This window comes from Microtus ochrogaster, linkage group LG2, assembly GCF_000317375.1.
Source record: "Microtus ochrogaster isolate Prairie Vole_2 linkage group LG2, MicOch1.0, whole genome shotgun sequence".
Lineage (NCBI taxonomy): Eukaryota > Metazoa > Chordata > Mammalia > Rodentia > Cricetidae > Microtus > Microtus ochrogaster.
The window spans coordinates 38,946,129-38,959,208 of record NC_022028.1 but is presented as its reverse complement, the minus strand read 5'-3'; the positions used below and the strand labels follow the sequence as shown (position 1 = coordinate 38,959,208).

General features: G+C 35.9%; 1 protein-coding gene across 7 annotated transcripts in view; it reads right to left on the bottom strand.

Moving 5' to 3' along the window:
• The window catches only part of Jmjd1c (jumonji domain containing 1C), a 169,385-nt gene that overhangs the window by 72,943 nt on the left and 83,362 nt on the right, over positions 1-13,080 (bottom strand). Inside the window, exon 1 of one of the 7 annotated variants that reach the window (XM_005360138.3) lies at positions 2,840-3,378. The exons of 5 other annotated variants lie outside the window; for them this stretch is intronic. The gene's annotated coding sequence lies outside the window, so the exon portion shown is untranslated. Of the gene's footprint in view, positions 1-2,839; positions 3,379-13,080 lie in introns of those variants that run through there. One more of the 7 variants, XM_013351167.2, reaches the window with a different exon arrangement.

Sequence of the window (13,080 nt, the reverse complement as noted above, 5' to 3'; positions counted from 1 at the left end):
GAGAGAGAGAGAGAGAGAGAGAGAGAGAGAGAGAGAGAGAGAGAAATTTTCACATTACAAGGCAATATGAGTTTCCATTTGGACACAAAACAAAGCTTTTTCTCCCAGAGACAAATAAATGTTTCCCCATCCCTAAAACTGCTGGTGTTTGTGTTTATCCACTTGTAGTCTTAAGTCTTAAACACAAAACACTCTGAGGGGGAAAAGCCAAGACTTTTAGTTTGAAGTGAACTCAAACTAAATTAAAATTAAAGAGTTAATTTCTACATTTAAGAAATCCCTAACAGGACTTTGGATTCACTGCAATCTACAACCTTTTAGCTAAGAACACAAGAACAAATATTTCAAGCACACCTCATTTCTACTCTATTTTATACTATAATGAACTTGAGCAAGTAACATTTTCTTTAATTGAAATAATACAGAGAAGTTTCAGAACAAGGGGTAACAGCATATGCTAACTTATTAGCATGTACAAGAATCCTCTATCTCTAGAACCAAAAACTATAAAACCCTCTCTTGTATACTGGGCTTATTTTTAACATTTGTTATAATTAAATCTAATTACAATATTGTTCTACTATGTTCCAGCCTAGCCTTTCAAGTATTAGATATTTATCAAAATATTTTGTGTGGGAAAATACATTTTCACAATAAAAAAATTTCCACATTACTTGGTTATCTATCACTGTTCACTGATAATCAGTTTTTTTTTCAATTTCTTGGGCCTAGATTCCTAAAATTACTATTTCATAAAATCCTATCATTACTTATTAATAGAATTTACTCACTTTTTAAAAAGTATGTGCTATCTGGTTATATAAAATATGTAAACATGAAGAGCCATTAATTTACCTTATTTCTACAAAGAAAAGTTTTCATGTTATAGTCCTATTAGTTTAGCTTTGGTAAATAAACAAACACTGGCTCATTTTCAAGAGGACTTTCAATCTTTGGACATTATCTGTTTCTTTTCCAAACACTTCAGGCCAAGCCATAAAGGTTAACAAAAAAAGATACACAAAAGATTACTAACTAAGTGGCTGAAAACACAATTCAATTTAGTAGGATCTGACACAAGTAAACTTAGTCCTAAGTGCCTCTTTCTTAGGCAAATAATACAGGTGTTTTGCATTTCCTGAGAACCAGTCATTTTATAATATCAAAAACATTCCTGAGAAGATCTTCAAGAGCTCTCATTTTAAAGGTAGACCAGAAGTATTGACATAAAACACAGCTAGTTAACATAATTCAAATTACTTTCAGTTAACTTATAAAAGGGTTCAATTTCTAGATAAAACTTCTCCAAATTTGAAGGTATTTAATTGAAAACCTTTGATAAAATGTAGGTGGCAAGTAATGTATGACAGTAGAAAGGCTCATTTACAAATGATACCATGTCTAATTACATTTAAAATAAAAACATATCCTCAACAAGTAAAAACACTTTATAGTGCTTGTAAAAGAAATATTAAATAATATTAAATTACCAACTGTGCCAGTTTAAAGCTAATACTTTTTTAAAAATATAAATACAAACATGAAAAATACAGTTAAAATATATACTATGATTTTTTAAGATGTCAAATCAGTTGATGTATCTAATACATCAAAAATTAAACATATTCATATTAAAATGGAAACAAATGGATTCTGTAGCTTTAATAATGAATCCACAGCAAAAGTCTCTCTGCTGTAGATGCACTGGAATGTACAGAAACTAGAACTCATGCATAACTAATTCAGCACTCTAAAGACATTCTATGAGGAACTTCCTCAGCCTAAGGGGGAGCAAACCCAATAGAATATGGCCTTAATCACAAAGGACTTGAATCTTTGAAAGCCCAAATGAAAGACACTAACTTAAAACTTAACATTTAATTGAAACAAAACATTTTTTCCATTTTATTAGTGGATTAAAAACTCTCTTAATGTCATCTGTTAGTGTTAATCAAACTTTAAAAATAGTCTAAAGCCAAAATAAACCCTGCTGAGAACCTATATTTCTAGAAAGGCCTACCACGCTATAGGAAGAATGCTCGAACAACTGTGTCCTGTTTGGGGCTCCATGCTGCACTGCATTCCATTCACATGAGGAAGAGGCCAACAGATGAGCCCTCCCCGAAAAATATTTTTAAATAAATCATCTACCGTTCTCAAATACAGCTCAGCTGCTCAGATAAACACAATAAACTCACCATCTACTACTTAACAGGAAATTCGTGGGGTTTATGTCTGTAGCAAGAGTTTCTAACAATCTCCGGTTAACATTAAACAATTCCTTTTTCAAGTAAAAAAAAAAAAATCAAGCTCATTAACTACAAAAATACAAGTTTAAATCTCAACAAAGGAAAATACTGAAACTGAAAATGATCTAGGCCACATTTTAAGTCAAGGTTGAGCCTACAAAATTAAAAAAAAAAAAAAGGACTGGAACTGCTTGAAAGAACAAAGTCCAAATTCCCACCCAAGCAGGTCTATTGAAAACATGATACTGTTAGAAAACAAGCTGGGGGTGGAGAAGGGAATATATATCACCACCACACGACAACACAAAACCCCCCACAAAACAAATACTCCTACTTCCCTTAAAACACTGCCGTCTAAACACGTCTGCCTAAATACTCAAAACATTTGAACTCTAGTTTTTAAATTAATTTTTTTAGTGTTACTAAATTGTCAGCGACACAGTAAACCTCTTTCTAAATAGTTTTAGAAATCTTAAAACTAAGAGCGCTGAGCCTAGAACTATAAAAGGCAATGACCTCAATTCCTAAGGCTAAGAAGCAAAACCAAATGTAATAAAGACAAAAGAAAAAGGAAGCAGAAAAATACAAACCGTACTTAGTTCCTGAGAATTTTAAAGTATCTTTAAATCTCAGCAATCCAAGCCAAGGCTTTAAAGGTCAGTAAATATAGCTGACATTTCATTCTGTTCTTGAGCTGTATTTTTTTAATCAAGCATAAATACTTCTTTAGTCTTCAAAAACAATCACAGGCAAACGGCTTTCAAACTAAGCATTTCGGAGCTCACTTGCAGCGCCGTCATTGTATAGGAAGAAAAGCCAAGACCACAAACCCGAGCAGAGGCTGTAACCTACAAGCCTCTGAGCAGCAAATGACGATTTTTCTGTCTGCCCGGCTCAGCCCTGGCAGTGATGAGGATTACAACTTGCTCTTTGTCATCAGCACTGTGGTGTTAACGATTCGAAGAAATCCTGCAACTGAAGCACTACTGCATCCTCCGATCTGGGTCAGGATAATTTCTCCCGAGGTCGCTTACATAACCAGTAAGATACTCCAAATAAAGAGAACAGCCATCCATTAGCTAGAGGAAGCTTTCCCACTGTACCGTCTGCATGGAAACACACTGCAGTCGCTTCCAACAGCACAGACACCCAAATGAGAACGAGTACTTGGCTTAAGGCGCACTGAGAGAAGGGAAGAGGCGGTGCTCTGTAAACTGTAACTAATCCCCCGTCACAGGTGCTGATGGAGTCACTTCCAGCACGAGTCACATTACTGGTGATTACTCATTTGGCTGCGGCCATAGAGACTGGCTCATAATTTTAACAACAGACAAAGACAGACTAGTGGCGAGACGAAGAGCTCAAGTTTACTGTCTCCTTCGTAAAGCAAATACAAAGTTTTTGTTATCCAGAATTAACAAGGCGAGAAAGCAAATGAATCTAAAAAATGTGTAATATCAAGTTGGCAAAAATAAAAAGTATTTATCATTAAGCTATTTTTAAAACCTGTGGCTTGGGCTTTTAAAAATTATTTTGCTATGTAACATAGAGACTGAGCAGATTATACTTAGGAATACATATATATGCATATATACACACATGCAAAAACAATTTTAAAAAAGAGGTCGTGAATTTGAATATAGCAATAAGGTTTGGAAGATGGATGGAATATGAGAGGGTTTGGAGAACGAAAAGGGAAAAGAGAAACATAAGTATAATCTCAAAAGTAAAAAGCTATTTTGTCTTAAGGTGTTTTTAAAAAAAACTCAAGAGAAAAGTCAATTTTAAAAATTGTGAAGCTGAGTGTCATGGTTCATTCCTTTCCTTGAAAAGTAGAAATATAATGAGTTCTAGATCATCTTCAGCTACCTAGGGGTTTAGGAAAAGCCTGGCCTAAGACCCTGTCTCTCCAAAAACAAAAGCGGGGGAGGGGAGAAGCACTTCATTTGACACAAGCCTGTAAGCCTATAGTATCAACACGTGTGGAGATGAGGGGACTGCTGTGAGTTCAAGGCCAGCAGGGCTAGCAGAATGCTATCTCAAGAAAACAAAAATTTTTTAAATTAAATAGGTGTAATAAAGTAAAATAAAATGATATAAACAACCATTTCAGAAGCACCCTATTCAAAAGGAAAGCTAGTTCATAACTCTAGGGTTATGTTACACAATATTAAGTGAAGTAAGTGTGTGGCTATGTAGCATCTAAAATGTAGTTCTCTGAAGTGGGATGTATGTTGTCTGCACAAAACAAATGCTAAGATATATCATAAATTCACACTGATTATAATCAAAATGACATTTTGGTTATGTTGGTTAATATTATAATTCCCTGTGTATTGCTTTTCAATTTTTAATGAAAGTACTAAAGGGCTTCATATTACATGTGTTGCTCATTTATTTCTTCTAGACCAAGACAGTGTTTTCTTATTTTATAAATAGAGGCTTATGTGATTCTGAAATATTAACTTCAGCCACTCAACAACCTAAGGGCCAGAGATGCAAAGCATGATTTCTGGCTTCATGCTAAACATTAAGTCATATCTACTCATCTGTCAGAACAATCAAATTTTAAATCTTTACAACATAAAATAAAACACTAGCTCCTGACACAGAGACCTCAGTGTTAATATTTACCTGAATGCTTTCAGTTCCATTTAAGAATCACATGAAGAAACATACTTATGATAAACACATGCAATAAAAATGTGAAAATAAAGCTTTACTGGGTGTGGTGGTTCATGACTGGGAGACTGGTACAGGAGGATTGGCATAAACTTAGGACCAGCCTGGGCTAGATTGAAACCGTACCCTAAAACCAAGAATGGGCATGGAGTAAAGATGAAGTGATAGGCAATGATTATCCTAAGTATAAGAGTAAATACACTCTATTTTTTTATTTGGTTTTATTTTATAGAGCATAGGTGGTATTAAAATAAAATAATTTATAGGCAATGGATGGTACTAAAATGTTGCTTTAGCATAAAATATTTTAAATAATGCTATCAAGGAAAAATAAAAATCACAATATGTAATCATAATAACTCATTCCTACAACATAGAAAATACACAGGAAGAGGAAAACCGGTTATATATGTTACAAAGGACAACCAATAGACTCATACATCAATCTCTTTCTGAGTCCCAAATAACTCTGAGCCACCAAATGTATCATATACCTAAGGATTTATCAAATTTTAAGTACCTTTTTATACTACATTTCTAAAATGTACAATACATATTAGTCTAAGTTTAGTATTTTTCAAGATTAATCTTATAATAATGCACCATATACTTAGCATTGATTATAAACGCAACAGACTTTTCAAATGCTGCTCAAGTACTATCAGACTCCAACAGAAGCAACAGCACAAAGAACCACAGGATCAACCCAACTGTCACAGTCATCCATCCGTGCCGCCTTAAGATAAAATCAGAATAACTAAGATCATTAGTGAGGAACCAAACAGTCATCTTAAACATACTTCAAACTAATCAATGCTGAAATAAAGTAAAAAGGTGTCTGTAGAACACTTAGCTAGACAATTCTTGATGCAAAACAAAGATTTATAGAGATACATACAAGCAGCTGGTGACATGCAACAGGATACTTTTAAATGTTGAACTGGCTTTTGACATGTTGGTAAATACATTAATACGTTTGCTATTGTAATCCTAACAAGTTTCGAACACATAAAAACAGTGAAGTAGCCAGGCGGTGGTGGTGCACACCTTTTGTCCTAGTACCCAGGAGGCCACAGGGACTTTGAAGCCAGCCTGGTCCACTGGGAGAATTCCAGAACAGCTAGGGCCTACAAAGAGAAACCTTGTTTCAAAAAAACAAACAAAAAGTGTAGTGAGGATATAGAAAGTTGCTAAGTCTTACCAAGTCTTCTTAATTCTCTTATTCGTAAAGCTTATCAAGAATGGGAAACTCAGATTAGACAGAGAAAGGGAGCAGTTCATCAACCCCCACCCTGCCCTGCCCTCTGGTGAAGGCTAAGAGGCCTTTGCTAGCTGACCAATCCTGCTAGAGGAAGAGGAAACTACTCCAGTTACTGACCAGAAATACACATCTCTTACTTCCTTCCCTTTTAGCTGGTTTCCAGGTTACGAGCTGAATAAATCAACAGAGGTGAGAAAGTAAATGGAAGCTAAAAGGAAGGCAACACTGTCTGGCTTTCCAAAGAAAATTTGTTCTTTTCAATAATGTAAGAAAGGTGTAAATGCAATTAGGAGTTAAATGTACATTTTAGTTACATTTTAGTTTGGCTTATAAATGTAAATCCTACACCTTTACACATATGGAAGAGTGAAATCCTTGGGATTTTTCCAACAATAAAGACCAGAAAAACTCCAAGAATAACAAACAAAAACTTCGGTCAGGGAGAGAATCAAAGGGAAAATACTAGGGAATAAAGCTTTTCTGTGTGCAATGGCCCAGTTTTTACAGACTATTTTAAAAGGTAATACTGGCAGGAGGCAGAGACTAGTAGATCACTATAAGCTTAAGGCTAGCCTAGTCTAGGTAGTGAGTTCCAGGACAGGGAGCTATGTAGTGAGACCCTGTCTCTAAAACAAACAAAACAAACAAACAAAAATTAAAAAAAATCAAACAAACAAAAACATACTAACAGGAAAAAAAGTAGACAAACACTCATAGTTACAAGGACCTCAATTAGACACGACCTAATATGTCTAACTAGATTCTGGCAAATATTTATAGCATAGTGAACTTTTTTCTGTATTATCTATGAAAATATTTAAGTACAAAATTCCTCCATCATGATAATACCCAAAGGACTAATATTACATTACTCAATATATACAGATCCTGCATACATTGCAAAGGCTGCAGATTATAGCTTTATGCCTTTAGACTGAGTTCTACATTTATTTCTAGAAGATATAAACTCATCTTCTGGCTTCCTCTCTCTAGAGGGGGAGTTAGCTCAGCTATTTAAAAAGCACTTGTCAAGAAATCAAGAGATACTGAGTTCAGATCTCTACAACCCATGTAAAGGGCAGGAGGAAAGTCTAGCTCTGATGATGGAGATGAGATACTTAGAGAAGTCTAACTAGCCATATTGGAGAGCTCTGGGTTTGATTGAAACCCTGATTCAAAGAATAAGGCAGAAAAGCAATCAAGGAAGACTTCCTACACCAACCCCAGACCTCTACACAGTCATGCATGTGAACACACACACAGATTTAAAAATCCAAACAGAAGCTCACTTCACTCACCCCCATAAGTAGAAGCACACTCAGTCAAGCAATCTATGTGGGGTCTTGTTTGCTTGCTCTGATGATAAAAAGATGAATTAAAGACAAGCCATTTTCCTGGCACAATTTATGGTATTTTAGGGAAGACACAACCTTGGTGGTTATAACATAAAATTTTAACTGTTAAAAATTAATTTGGAGAATTAGTATCCCTCTCTCATTTCCATTATATTCTTGATAACAGCATTTTGCAGATGTTGTGTCAATTGCTTAAATTAAAAATGTTTTGAAATTCTACAATTACAGCTGAATTTGAAATTTTAAAAAATCTTTTCCATCTAAGTTTCTATTTCTCTTTAAGATGCTGGAAAAATCAAACCTAGACTCTCTTACTTTCTCACTGAACTCTATCCCCAGTCCTTTCTAGGCTTTCTTATACTGATGAGACACACTCTAAAACTCTAGAATTGTTTACGAGTTTCTCACCTGAGACTGCTCTTTCAGAATTAACCCAGATTAGTCCACTTGCCTCCTAATGTGAATCTTTACGAATTTCCTTTCACTATATCTCTGTAGGCTATGGCAGTAAGAATTCCAGTACTCTGGAGGTGGAGTGGTTTTTACACTGTAAGACAGTATGAAATTATATTGTTTTCATGATTGCTGGCATAGGCTGGCAGAGAGCAAAGTATTCTGCCATCTGTTGTATTAAACTTTAACCTTTGAACTTTAAATGGAGGAATATGATATTAAGATACTGGAAGCCTGACTTTAACATATTTTTTATCAACATATCTTGCAAAGGATAAGTCAATGAACTATGGGCTTCATGGCAGTTCTACAGGTATTGACTACCAGCAGTGTTAATAAGGGATTAACTCAATCCCTTCATCAATCTCATAACCATCTTCAAGCTAACAAATGATAAGAGCTGGGCATGGGATCAGATGCTTGTGAATATCCCAGCACCTGGAAAGATGGGACACGAGGGCGAATGAACTCTGAGTTCATATTTATTAGATTCCAGGCCAGAATGAGTATAGTGGTAACCTTTCTCAAAAACTAAACCAGAATAACTGGAACAAGAATTAATACCTAAACTTAAGAAAGAAAACCTTGAGGACAAGATGGCATACACCTTTAACTCCAGCACATGGGAAGCAAAGGAAAGCGGATCTCTAAGAGTTACAGGACAGTCGAACATACATAACAAGTTTCAGGCCAGCCAACACTATATAGTGAGACCCTGTCTCAAAAAAATAAAAATAAAAAGTTAGGGAGGGAGGAGGGGAAGGAGGAATGGAGGAAGAAAATCTTATGTCCTACATATTTCACAAACAAGTATAAGGCAAGAGAATCTTAGATTTCCAGACTAAGAACCCAATACATGTGAGTGAAGGAGACAAAAGGAAAAAAATCAAATTCTAAAATCATTAATAATCATACAAAAAGTGGGTGTGGTGGATCACACCTTTGATTCCAGTAATAGGAGGCAGAGGAAGGTGGATCTCTTGAGTGTGAGGCTAGTCAAATCTGCAGACAGTTCTAGACCAGCCAGGGCTACACTGAAAGACCTCATCTCAAAAGTCAAAAGATATCACAGTTTTCATGCAGATGGGGACTTGTTTATAAAATATTTTAAGATTCTACTATTTTCTTCTTCAAATTCCTTAATGTTTTAAGAGTACAGTTAACATCAAACCAAACGTTGCAAAAGAACTGCTACTACAAATGAGCAGGAGAGGTTGCTGCATGTTCATATATTGCAATGGTAGCAGAACACAAAGTAGCACAATCCTATTTCAAAATGTATTAATAAATAGAGGCTAAATAAAGGCTATTTCACGTAACAGACACAAAACCACATGGAAAGTTTGCAGGATGAGATCTCCATGATCCACACATCTTTCATCTCTTAGCAATGAAAAACTATTATAATTTGTAGGAATAACAAATCTATACAAATCAATACAATCATATGTGTAAAGCATAAATGGTAATAATTAGGGGGCTGGAGAGATGACTCAGCAGTTAACAGCACTGATTGCTCTTCCAGAGAACCCAGGTTCAATTCTCAGTACCCCCACGGATGCTCACAACTGTCTGTAACTCCAGTTCCAGGGGATCCAACACTCTCACACAGACATACAAGCAGGCACAACAGCAGTGTACATAAAATACAAATAAATAATCCTTAAAAATGGAAATAATTATGAAATCAGAATAAAGTGAAGTTAATCTCAAATAAATGGCCATGATTCTTATCAAGTATACATCCTCAGAAGAGGACATCTGTCATTATGCTTACATATGATTAATTTCGTTGTTCCTCTCACTCTAAAACTATCACTAAAGTGCATTTTCCAAATTTCCCAATCATTTCACTGTGGTTTGTATTAAGACATCTATTTATTTACCAGTTTAATTCCTTTCCACATGGTAAATACTTGTTTCCTATGCAGTAAAAGCCAATAAGGCTTTACAGTTATTTCCTATTACCCATTCTTGGGATAGTAAAAAACTGATATTAGCAACAGTCTGCAAAGCTGAACTTTTCAATGAAAAGAGAATTCATGATTTCTATTTCATGATATGACACAGTAGTTATTTCTAATTTTAAAAGAGTAAATTTAAGGGGGGCTGGAGAGATGGCTCAGTGGTTAAGAGCAGTGTCTGCTCTTCCAGAGGTCCTGAGTTCAATTCCCGGCAACCACATGGTGGCTCACAACCATCTGTAATGAGGTCTGGTGCCCTCTTCCGGCCTGCAGACATACACACAGACAGAATATTGTATGCATAATAAATAAATAAATATTTTAAAAAAAAGAGTAAATTTAAGATGACATTGATTGCCTATTTTCAGTATTTAGATTGAAAACAATAAAACAAGCTATCAAAATTTAAAGATGTACCTTTAAGAATTTACCACTTATGCCAATATTTCTACAACATGAAATTCCAAGTCCTGACATATAAAAGTAACAGAAAAGAGAAGTACTTTATGTAGCTAACTAGACACTTGGGCACTTGATTCTTTCAATTATAAGACAGTAATGATTCAAGTAAAATGTCCTTTACTTTCCTTCTAACATGTTGTACATTAGGAAATGTGCTACAAAAAGCACAAAAAAAAACAAACAAACAAGTTGAATCTCAACTCTCATATTTTTTTTTTTTTAAAAAAAAGGTTCATTTCCTTTAAACAAAGGCCACAAAGCAATGAGGACTTATTAACTTGACCCCGTCCTCACTCCTTTTCCTTTTTCTTGAGACAAAGTCTCACCCTAACTCAGCTGACTTGAGCTTAGTGGGCAGACAGGCAAGCATCACACTCCTGGCAATTACCGTGCTTCAGCCTTGCATGTCCTGGGATTACAGGCACCAACCACCATGCCTGGCTTCCTAAGCACTTTCAGCAACTACACTTCCTTGTAAAGAGATTAAATAAATAGGTCCTCAGAGCTAAGTGGAAAAGGAGAAAGTTGAAATTAATGATGCACAGTTTATTTCTCTGTGAATGAGAAAATTTTCACAATCATATATTTCATGGATTATAATAAAGACTTGTTCCATAGCCCTAGTTTTCTTCAAAGTTTCAGATAGCCTGTAAGATAGACTAGGCAAGGATTCCTGTTGATTTAAAGCTATTCCTTCCCCTCCCCCCCTACATCCCCCCAGACAGACAGACAGACAGACAGACAGACACACACACGTTGAGGGACTACATGCTATATTGCTTATATCGGCCTCAAAAGCATGAGTGTTGGCTGAGGTTGAGGTCCAACTGATGGCCTCAAGCTTACAAAGCAGGAAAGCACTTTCAACAGTATGTATGTAGAAGTAATTCTTCATGAAGCTTAAGTGTGTTAGCAGGGTCAACTCTGAAAACTGCCTGTGGCCTTTTGTTCTGCTTTTCCTTTGCCAAAAATAAGTTTTCCTTACCTTCATGCAGTGACAATTAGAGTTGATTGTGTTTCTATCTATTACTGTTATTAATTGATAAGCATACTGAAAGGTTACTCTGCCGCCAGAACTTAAGGCCGAAACAATACCCTTAGCCAAGGCCTAGACCAGTTGTTTTTCAAAACAGTCTCCTGTGTCTAGTAGCATCAACCATATTGAAGAACTATTAATAGTTAAAAATGCAAATTCCTGGGCATGCGATAGACTTACAGACACAGAACCTAAAAGGGAGACACAGACACCTAAGCTTTAACAAGTCCTTAGGCAATTCTAATGTTAGCGTAATTGACAACACTGACCCTTTGAGAATTTGATAAACTCTATTTATGGCTTTCCCAGAAATACACAACAGTTAATACTTTGAGACACAACTATAGCCAGTTCCACGACTATATGGAAAACCTTCAAATAATGTATATTTCTAAGTCTTTCCCCAACTTAGGGTAAGTATGAGGAGCCCAGGAATCCTTATTTTTTAAAAAAAAAAATTCCATGGCTGAATCTAAGGCTCTGTCAGCTGGGGAAGAAGTCCTCAAACAAGTGTGAAAACCCTAAGGCAAAAGGAGAAACTCTGACCCCAGGTAGAAAGATATCCTCTCAGAAAGAGCTCTCTCCTTCCTAAAATACTGAGCAGCAGAAATAGCAGGTTGGAGAAGTGGCAATGCTTCCTCCCCCAAATTACATAGGAACAGAAAACCTAAAACCAATTTGTAAACACTATGAACACAAAGGTAGTTTTCCCTGGAAGCTTTAAACAGATGAGGATTTAATTATCTCTGATCCCTATCTGAAGTGGAACAAAGAGGAAGTTTTTCAAGAAAAGATTTGAAGAGCCAGAAGCATAGTTAATCATTCAAGAAAAGATTTCAAGGTTGATTTAAACTGCTTGTGAAGCTACAAAAAAAATTTCTCAGGTCACATGAACTATGAACCCGGAACGAGCTGGCTCAAGACTGTGGCCAAAGGAGAAGAAGCCCTAAAACTACAATATTTAATCTTGTATTATCAACTGCAGCACATTTTTTTCCATTTTATCGAAATGTAATTGATACCAAAATAAATTCATGGTGTATAATGTGATGACTTCACATATTGCAAAGTGACTGCCACAATCAGGTTCGTTAAGCATCTACCACTTTAACTAGCTACTTTTTGTGTATGAGGAGAAAAATTTACATCTACTTCTCTTAGGAAGTTACAAATATACGTGATAGGTGATAGTATTGTTAACTATGGTCATCAGGCTATAAACAAGTTGCTTACAACTTACTCAAAGTAACTGAAAATCTAAACTTGACTAAGATCTGTCAGAATGGGATTCACCATTCTATACTGGTTCTTTTGTTGTTGAATTGTACATATGTATAGGGGAAGAGGAGAGTGTATAGCATATGTGTGCATAAGGGGGCACCAGATGGAGGTTGTCAGCTGCCCAATGTGGGTGAGTGTTGAAACTGAACACAGATCCTTTAGCAAGGACAGTAAGAGTTCATAATTGCAGAGCCAGCCAGGAGATGGTGGCGCACGCCTTTAATCCCAGCACTCGGGAGGCAGAGGCAGGCGGATCTGTGAGTTCGAGACCATCCTGGTCTACAGAGCTAGTTCCAGGACAGGCTCCAAAGCCACAGAGAAACCCTGTCTCAAAAAA